The following is a 9,149-nucleotide window of genomic DNA, read 5'->3' on the forward strand; positions in this document are numbered from 1 at the left end:
GGTGGAGAGACTGACTAGCTTCACTGTAGTCAGTGTGTGTCTACCCTGTCTGCTTTCTCACCTACTTTATTACAATTCATAAGCGCTGCAGGTTTACGATACATAGCATGTAAATTGATGCTGCGGATGTCAGTGGAAAAGTCACCCCTTACAACGTAAGGAATGAAATGTGTAGGTCTCCACCTCCTTCACAAAGATATCCGGAGTGTTAAATACCGCTATGGATATTAAGTAGGTCCTCTGCCTTAGAAGGTCTGCAGTAAATATGTTCTGTGGGAACTCAGCTTAGAGGCGAAGGAAAATAAACCTTACCAACTGATTATAACCTGTCGATCCAGATGACTGACATGTGGATAACAGGCGAACAAGAAACCATTAGGACATGTATGAATTTGAATGCTCTTTTGTTTGTAGTTTCCTAAGCCAAGATGTCCAGAAAGAATAAACCGAATAAAAAAAAAACACTGTACTAAAGAGATAACACTATGGGCATGTATACAAAGTGTGACTATGATAATAAAAGTTATAAAAGGGTGGTCCACCTTTTGGGGGACAATTTTTTTTTTTATTAACACTGAAGCATATTGCAAAATCATTTTTTGCAGTGCTGGGTCCTAGGAAACCCCTTGAGCTCTGTCAAGCAACTAGGAGGCTACCTTTTCCCTGTAACTGGGGTGAACATACTAGCCCCAATTACAGGGGAAATCAGGAAAAAAAAAAAAAAAAAAAGTATTTAAAATAGGAACATGGCTCCCAAAGCTTTTATGACCTTACGTGTACACAATAAGGGAAATAAGTGGAAAATAAAAATACCGGTAGTTAAAAAATAAATAATTTAATAAAAAAGTACCTGATATACTAAAAAATGGTTATGAACAGGAGAATACATTTTTAAATGTATTTCAGTGGTCCTTTTGAGATAATAAAAAAATGTAGAAAACAGACACACGTTTCTTTTATTTTCACACGGATATTGGATAAAATAAAATAATTAGTTAGCAAAAACACGGTGACAGATTCCATTTAAGTTGTCCATATCGACTTTCCAATGAGCACTAAGCAGTCTGATGGGCATCTCCTCTTTACCTGGTAACACCACCCCTCCACCATGACTGGCATTAGACAACGTCGGTGATTTTTTATAAGCTGTGGGACGGTGCCTGGGAGATATAGTGGACTTGCTAGGAATATATTAAAAGGCTGCAGAAAGTGGTGGCCGTGGCCTTTATAAGGAAAACCCAATGACAGGTTCCCTGTAGGCGTCTCATGTAGTCGTAGAAGCCTTATGAATTAAATTTTTTTATTTTTGAGTTATTGCAGTACGTTAGTAAAGGCTACCCAAGAACTAACTGCAACAGTACTTAGGAACGCGTCAGCAAACTACTTCTAAGTATGATGCCGTATTGCTGCAAATTCTTCATACAATCTGTAATCTTCCATAATAATAACCTCCCCGTTACCGTACATAAAGGGTATAAGCAATAGAACAGTGAGGACCTCATGGTGGAGAGCCTTAGCCTGCTCTGCAGCATTAGATTTTATGGCATTTAGTAAGGACATGGTGCCGGGTCTGCTGGGACGCAGGTGGCTGTTTTTTTTGTCATATGCCTTCAGGAAGCATTTCATGGCAATTAAAACAATAGGAAAAGTAGCTTAGGAGAGCAGCCAATCTGGCATGGACACAGTAACTGTTAATACCTGTTTATTTGCTTCATGTGACCTTTAGTTAAATGTACCATAATAAAGAATACTGGTCTGTAAGCTTCCGAAATTCTAGAGGCTTGAAAGGAATGCACTATGCATAGTTAGTTTTATTTTCCCTCTTTTCCCATACATTGCCCCCTCTTTTCCTTCCCATTAAAATTTGTCCCCCCCCCCCTATATTCGCTCTCTTTTCTGGGTGTATTTTTGTTTGTTTTTGCTAAAAGTTAAAAATTAATTAAAAATTATTAGAATAAAAAGGAGAAATAAAATACTCGTTAGTTTTAACACAAAATACAATACCACACTTAAGAATAAAACACAATAATGGCCCTCAATTAAAGGGAATCTGTCACCTCATTTTTGGCCTATGAGATGCAGCCACCGCCATCAGGGGCTTATCTACTGCATTCTGTAATGCTGTAGATAAGCCCCTGATGAAACCTGAAAGACAAGAAAAACGAGTTATATTATGTACACCCGGGAGGGAGGTCCGGTCCGATGGGTGTCGCGGTCCGGTCCGGCGCCTCTCATCTTCTAGCGATGACATCCTCCTTCTTACTTCTGCCACGGCTCCTGTGCAGGCGTACTATATCTGCCCTGTTGAGGGCAGAGTAAAATACTGCAGTGCGCAGGCGTCGGACCTCTCTGACCTTTCCCGGCACCTGCGCACTGCAGTTCTCTGCTCTGCCTTCAACAGAGCAGATATAGTACGCCTGCGCAGGAGCCGCAGAAGGAGGACGGCATCGTATGAAGATGGGAGGTGCAGGACCGGACCGCGACACCCATCGGACCGGACCCCGGGTGAGTATAATCTAACTCGTTTTTCTTATCTTTCAGGTTACATCGGGGGCTTATCTACAGCATTAGAGAATGCTGTAGATAAGCCCCTGATGGCAGTGGCTACAGCTTATAGGCCAAAAATGGGGTGACAGATTCCCTTTAATCAAGACCGGTCATTTTCAAGCCGGTCTTGATCAGGGGGCATGTTCAGAGTAAGACACTAAAAAACCAGAAACAGGCAGAGATGCTTATCTGTCTAAACAGGCCTCAATACAACTGCACTATCAGGGTGCAGCGGACCCAAGAAAAATGGCAGCTGCACAGGTGCAATAATACCTAATGAGACAGCCAGCCTACAATCAGGGATTGGCCGTGTGGCACAACAGTGCAAAAAAATAATCCTTATGTGGCAATGTTCACACAGGGAAGGCAGAGCATATGGTTCACAGCCTCTTAGTAACACCATATAGGGGGGCTGCCCAGTGCCAACTATAATGCATCCCGTGTGAACAGAGGACACAGTTTACAGTTTATATTTTCTTCAGGGTGCAGTTGGGCTCAAATGGTTCTGTAAACTGTGGCCTCTGTTCACACGGGATGCATTATAGTGCTATACTGTGCTTGGAGAACACATTTTCAGATAATTTTTTGTGGACTCCATATACAGTGCCTCTAAGTGCCAGAAGAGCAGAAACCTCCCACAATTGACCCCAATTTGGAAATTACACCTCTCCGGGAATTCATCAATGGGTGTAGTAATGATTTTGACTCCATGAGTGCTTTTCAGAAACAAGCAGCAATGGATATTGCAGAGTGAAAATGTAAATGGGTAGCACAGTGGCTCAGTAGTTAGCGCTGGGGTCCTGGGTACAAATCCCACCAAGGACAACATCTGCAAGGAGTTTGTATGTTCTCCCCGTGTTTGCGTGTGTTTCCTCCGGGTTCTCCAGTTTTGTCCCACATTCTAAAGATATAGTGATAGGGAATTAAGGGACAGTGATGATAAATAAATAAATAAAAATATGCCATTGAAGACACACCCCGTAAATTAAGTGGGCTCTCCTCGCTACATTAATGCCAAATATGTGGATGCTAACTGCAGTTTAGGCACACTGTGGGGCTAAGGAGGAGGGAACATTTGAATTTGGGGGCACAGATCTTGTGGATTTTATTTGGTGGGAGCCACATCACTCTTCTCCTTGTGCTACCAGTAATGTGGAAGCCCCCTATATTTCTGTTAACATTTGGCGGACCTGAGTGGGAACTTGTTTGAGTTTCCATCTAAATCTACAAAATACATGATTGGGATGAAATCCCGAGGGATTAATTCACTAATGAGGCAGCAGAAGTACTATCAGACTTTTAGAAGGTGCACAAAACGCACCTGCGCTTTGTTGCACACCTAAAAAGATGGGCACTGCCGAATCACAGGTCAGACAGCATCCCCATCTGCCTCATTATAGGAAATCTTCCACCAAAGGTTCCATGTAAATCACATATTTCAGAGATTTCCACGGAAACCTCTTTGTAAGCGCTCAGTGCAGGATAACTGTGAGCTGAGCCTTAATGCGATCTTTGGAAGGCAGAATGAACAAATCAACAGCAGGTGAAGAACTGATTTTATTTGTTTTTACACCGTTCCTCATGCGGTATAAGTGATAAGACGACTTTATTCTTTGGGTCGGTGTGATTACAGTGATACCAGATCAGTTAGAGTTGGTACCATTTTTGGGCACATAATATTTTCTATTCCAATCTGTGTGAGGTAGAAGGAACCAAAAACAGCAACTCAGAGGATGTTTTATTTTGGAAGAGGGGTGTTATGCCATACATCATGTGGTGAAAGTGATAAGACAACGTTATTCTTTGGGTCAGTAAGATTACAGCGACCACATTTCTATATTTTTTTTTTTGCTTTTTGCCGTTTCTACACACCATAAAAACTATTTTATAGAAAAAAATATTGTTTTTGCTGTATTTTGAGGGCTATAGCTTTTTTACCTATCAGCGGACGGAGCTGTATGGCGGCATGTTTTTTTGAGGGACAAGATGACGCTTTCAGCTATATCATTTTAATTTACATTTTTCTTTTTGGTCCCTTTATATTCCACTTTTTTCCAACGGTTTGATGAACCATTGTTTTTTGTCATGTTTTTTATTTTTTAGTGTTTATAGTAGGGGTTAAATAGTGTGACAGTTTTATAGATCAGGTCTTTCTGAAAGTGTTAATCTATATACAGTATATAAAACTGAATGTATGTGTGTATCACCAACCAATAATGAAGCATCTTTAATTTCACCAGAGCTGTTTAAAAGAAGCTGAGCTGTGATTGGTTGCTATGAGCAACAGTTTTCCCACTCCAGATAGCACTTCTGCAGACACTGACCAGGAAGGAGAAATCTAGCATCCCCGGGAACATAAGCTCCCAGCCATTGTCTGCCCCCCCAGAAAGGAGCAGAGCGCACATAACAGAAATTAATCCCCCCCTCCCTGCCCATATACCCATCACACATCCTCCGTCCCATAGGCACATCTTTCCTCTTAAAGGGATCCCCGGTATGGAAGTTAGGGCAAACCCTCAGCTCTGTGGTTCTGACCCCAGGCTTCTATTAAAGGGATCATTGGTATGGAAGTCAGGGTAAATCCATCCAGCGCTTTGGTTTTGACCCCAGGCCTCTCTTAATTCCTGATAGGGAAGTTAGGACCGTTCCACTCAGCTCTCTGGTTCTGACCCCAGTGTCCCTTAAAGGGATCATTGATATGGAAGTTAGGGCAATTCCACTCAGCGCTCTGGTTCTGACCCCAGGCTGACGGGATGATGTGGGATATTAGGGGTACTAGTCCGGTGGCTCTGGCTGACGGGATGATGTGGGATACTAGGTGGCTCTGGCTGACGGGACGATGTGGGATATTAGGGGCAGTAGTCCGGTAGCTCTGGCTGATGGGATGATGTGGGATATTATAGTGAAAGTGGCTATGCGGAGTGGGTGGGGCTATACACTCAGATTTACACACACACACACACACACACAATTTTCATTATAATTTGTTATAGCTAACCGCAGTTAGTTACTATGCCCAGACAATGCTGGGCTCTTCAGCTAGTACCGAATAAGTACACCTTTTTGTTTTTAGGTAAATATATGTATTTATTGGTGTATTTTTTTATAGTCCATTACTGTGCATGTTTCTTTTTATTCATATTTAATTTTTTTTCAATCTTCTTATCTATTTTATTTAGTCCCTCTTTGGGACTTTAACTTTTATTTGTCTGATAACTGTCCTCATGCATTGCAAAGCATCAGCACTGCAATGCATGAGACCTAGAATATTACACCTTGCCTATAGCTGAGTCACAGGCTCCATACCTGGCACATCAGGAGGTCATTGTTTGACCTCCAGGTGCCACATCCACCTTCAACTGCCAGTGACTTCGCCACAGGGCTGCTGATGGGGGTGAGAGTGGGAGCCCTCTCACAAATTTTTAAATGCCGCAATCGTGGCATCTGGTGGATTAATCAGCCATGGCCGGTGCCTCAGTACTGTCTGTTACCGTAGTAGCTTGGCTGAGCCGAGCTCCTGGCAGTGATCATACAGGGAAGTGCTGTGATCGGTTAATCAGATTGACTGACCAATCACAGCAATCAGAGAGCAGGGATTTCGTAGCTGTGCCAGTTAGCTGTCAGTGACCGCTGTTGGCACTGAGGTGTCACAGTGACTGTTCAATTACATGACATGTATAGCACGTCACGATGCCGGAACTGACACCTGCCCATGACGTGCATAATAGTTGCTAGGGGTTTAAAGGGAAGCTATCTTTAGAAAAAGTTTGTGTTAAATATATTGTTTAAAAAATGCTGTCATTTTTTTTTTTCCAATATCTAAATAAAAAAACAAAACATAGAAATCTTGCAGTTTTCACACCAACCACTAGGGCTATTTTTTTTTTTTATAAGCTAACTTCCTGTTTCAGGATATTCAAATGTACAGTTAGGTCCATATATATTTGGACAGAGACAACATTTTTCTAATTTTGGCTCTAGACATTACCACAATTAATTTTAAACAAAACAATTCAGATGCAGTTGAAGCTCAGACTTTCAGCTTTCATTTGAGGGTATCCATATTAACATTGGATGAAGGGTTTAGGAGTTTCAGCTCCTTAACATGTGCCACCCTGTTTTTAAAGGGACCAAAAGTAATTGGACAATTGACTCCAAGGCTATTTCATGGACAGGTGTGGGCAATCCCTTCGTTTTGTCATTCTTAATTAAGCAGATAAAAGGCCTGGAGTTGATTTGAGGACTGGTGCTTGCATTTGGAAGGTTTTGCTGTGAAGGAAACATGCGGTCAAAGGAGCTCTCCATGCAGGTGAAACAAGCCATCCTTAAGCTGCAAAAACAGAAAAAACCCATCCGAGAAATTGCTACAACAATAGGAGTGGCAAAATCTACAGTTTGGTACATCCTGAGGAAGAAAGAAAGCACTGGTGAACTCATCAATGCAAAAAGACCTGGGCGCCCACGGAAGACAACAGTGGTGGATGATCGCAGAATAATCTCCATGGTGAAGAGAAACCCCTTCACAACAGCCAACCAAGTGAACAACACTCTCCAGGAGGTAGGCGTATCAATATCCAAATCTACTATAAAGAGAAGACTGCATGAAAGTAAATACAGAGGGTTCACTGCACGGTGCAAGCCACTCATAAGTATCAAGAATAAAAAGGCTAGACTGGACTTTGCTAAAAAACATCTAAAAAATCCAGCACAGTTCTGGAAGAACATTCTTTGGACAGATGAAACCAAGATCAACCTCTACAAGAATGATGGAAAGAGAACAGTATAGTGAAGGCGAGGTACAGCTCATGATCCAAAGCATACCACATCTGTAAAACACGGCGGAGGCAGTGTTCTGGCTTGGGCATGCATGGCTGGCAGTGGCACTGGGTCACTAGTGTTTATTGATGATGTGACACAGGACAGAAGCAGCCGAATGAATTCTGAGGTATTCAGAGCCATACTGTGTGCTCCAGCCAAATGCAGCCAAACTGATTGGTCGTCGTTTCATACTACAGATGGACAATGACCCAAAACATAAAGCCAAAGCAACCCAGGAGTTTATTAAAGCAAAGAAGTGAGCATGCATTTCACTTGTTAGAGACTAAACTTCAGACAGAAAGGCCCACAAACAAACAGCAACTGAAAACTACCGCAGTGAAGGCCTGGCAGAGCATCAAAAGGAGGAAACACAGTGTCTGGTGATGGCCATGAGTTCAAGACTTCAGGTAGTCATTGCCAACAAAGGGTTTTCAACCAAGTAATAGAAATGAACATTTTATTTACAATTATTTAATCTGTCCAATTACTTTTGGTCCCTTTAAAAACAGGGTGGCACATGTTAAGGAGCTGAAATTCCTAAACCCTTCATCCAATTTAATATGGATACCCTCAAATGAAAGCTGAAAGTCTGAACTTCAACTGCATCTGAATTGTTTTGTTTAAAATTCATTGTGGTAATGTCTAGAACCAAAATTAGAAAAATGTTGTCTCTGTCCAAATATATATGGACCTAACTGTACATTAGTAGCAATAAACATTGTCCACTCTAACCCAATCTCTGGTTTTGTTCTGGTTTTGAAGCATTTAATGAGAGTGTGCAAATGTCATTGTGAAGGGAGGGGGAGAAGGTGAGCTGTGATGTCACCTACTGTGAACAGTGGATCCTGTGTTATCAGCTTTGTATAGAGTTATTACCTGTCGCTGTAATTCTGTCTGTGATAAGGAAACTACTGTAAACTCTTCCAGAAGGCACAGGTATAGGAATCTAACAAAGCCCCGGTGACCAGTGTGAAAATTAAAAGATTATGTTTTTAAATAAAGATTGTGATATGAAAAGAAAATATTCCAAATCTTTAACCCCTTAACGCTCTTTGACAAATATATAAGACCATTATTTTTACTATATACAGCAATACTATACTTTAGTATTGCTGTATATAGTACAAGCCATCAAATCAGTAAGTTGTAACAAAAAAAAGTTATTAAAAACTTTTAAAAAACCCTAAGGCTGTGTGCACACAGCGTTTTTTTTAGCGGATTTGCCAAAAAATCCGCTATAAAAACGCTAAAAATAAGCTTCCCATTCATTTCTATGCATTTTTAAATTTTTGTGCATATTGATGCTTTTTTTACCGCAAAAAAACCGCTTCGCGGTAAAAAACGCAGCATGCTCATTAATTTTGCGGATTTTTCCACATTTCTGGCTATTTTTATGGGTCTGGAACCGCGCGGAAAAAAACGCATAAAAACCGCGCGGTTTCTGGGAAGGGAGTCCGTTTTTTAAGCAGAAATTTTCTGCTACGTGTGCACATAGCCTCAATATAAAAATTTGAATCGCTTCCCCTTTTTGCCCAGGTCAAAATAAAGACATGTAAACAATAAAAAACGCTATTGCAGCGTCCATAACATTTCAATCAAAGAGTAAAAAATGTTAACTTTTTGCCAGATACAACACAGAAAAATATTCAAGAAGTGATCAAAACATTGCACCTACCCCAAAATGGCATCAATAAAAGCACAAGTGCTCACGCAGCTCCATCCAAGCAAAAACTAAAATATTATGGGTCTCAGAAAATGGCGACACAAACCAGATTTCTGAGGAC

General features: G+C 41.2%; 1 protein-coding gene across 10 annotated transcripts in view; it reads right to left on the reverse strand.

The window, feature by feature from the left end:
• The window catches only part of XYLB (xylulokinase), a 331,699-nt gene that overhangs the window by 250,652 nt on the left and 71,898 nt on the right, over window positions 1-9,149 (reverse strand). The window lies entirely within an intron of this gene.

The sequence above is a fragment of the Dendrobates tinctorius genome, unplaced genomic scaffold, assembly GCF_039654945.1.
Source record: "Dendrobates tinctorius isolate UK_male_01 unplaced genomic scaffold, ASM3965494v1 ptg000070l, whole genome shotgun sequence".
Classification (NCBI taxonomy): domain Eukaryota; kingdom Metazoa; phylum Chordata; class Amphibia; order Anura; family Dendrobatidae; genus Dendrobates; species Dendrobates tinctorius.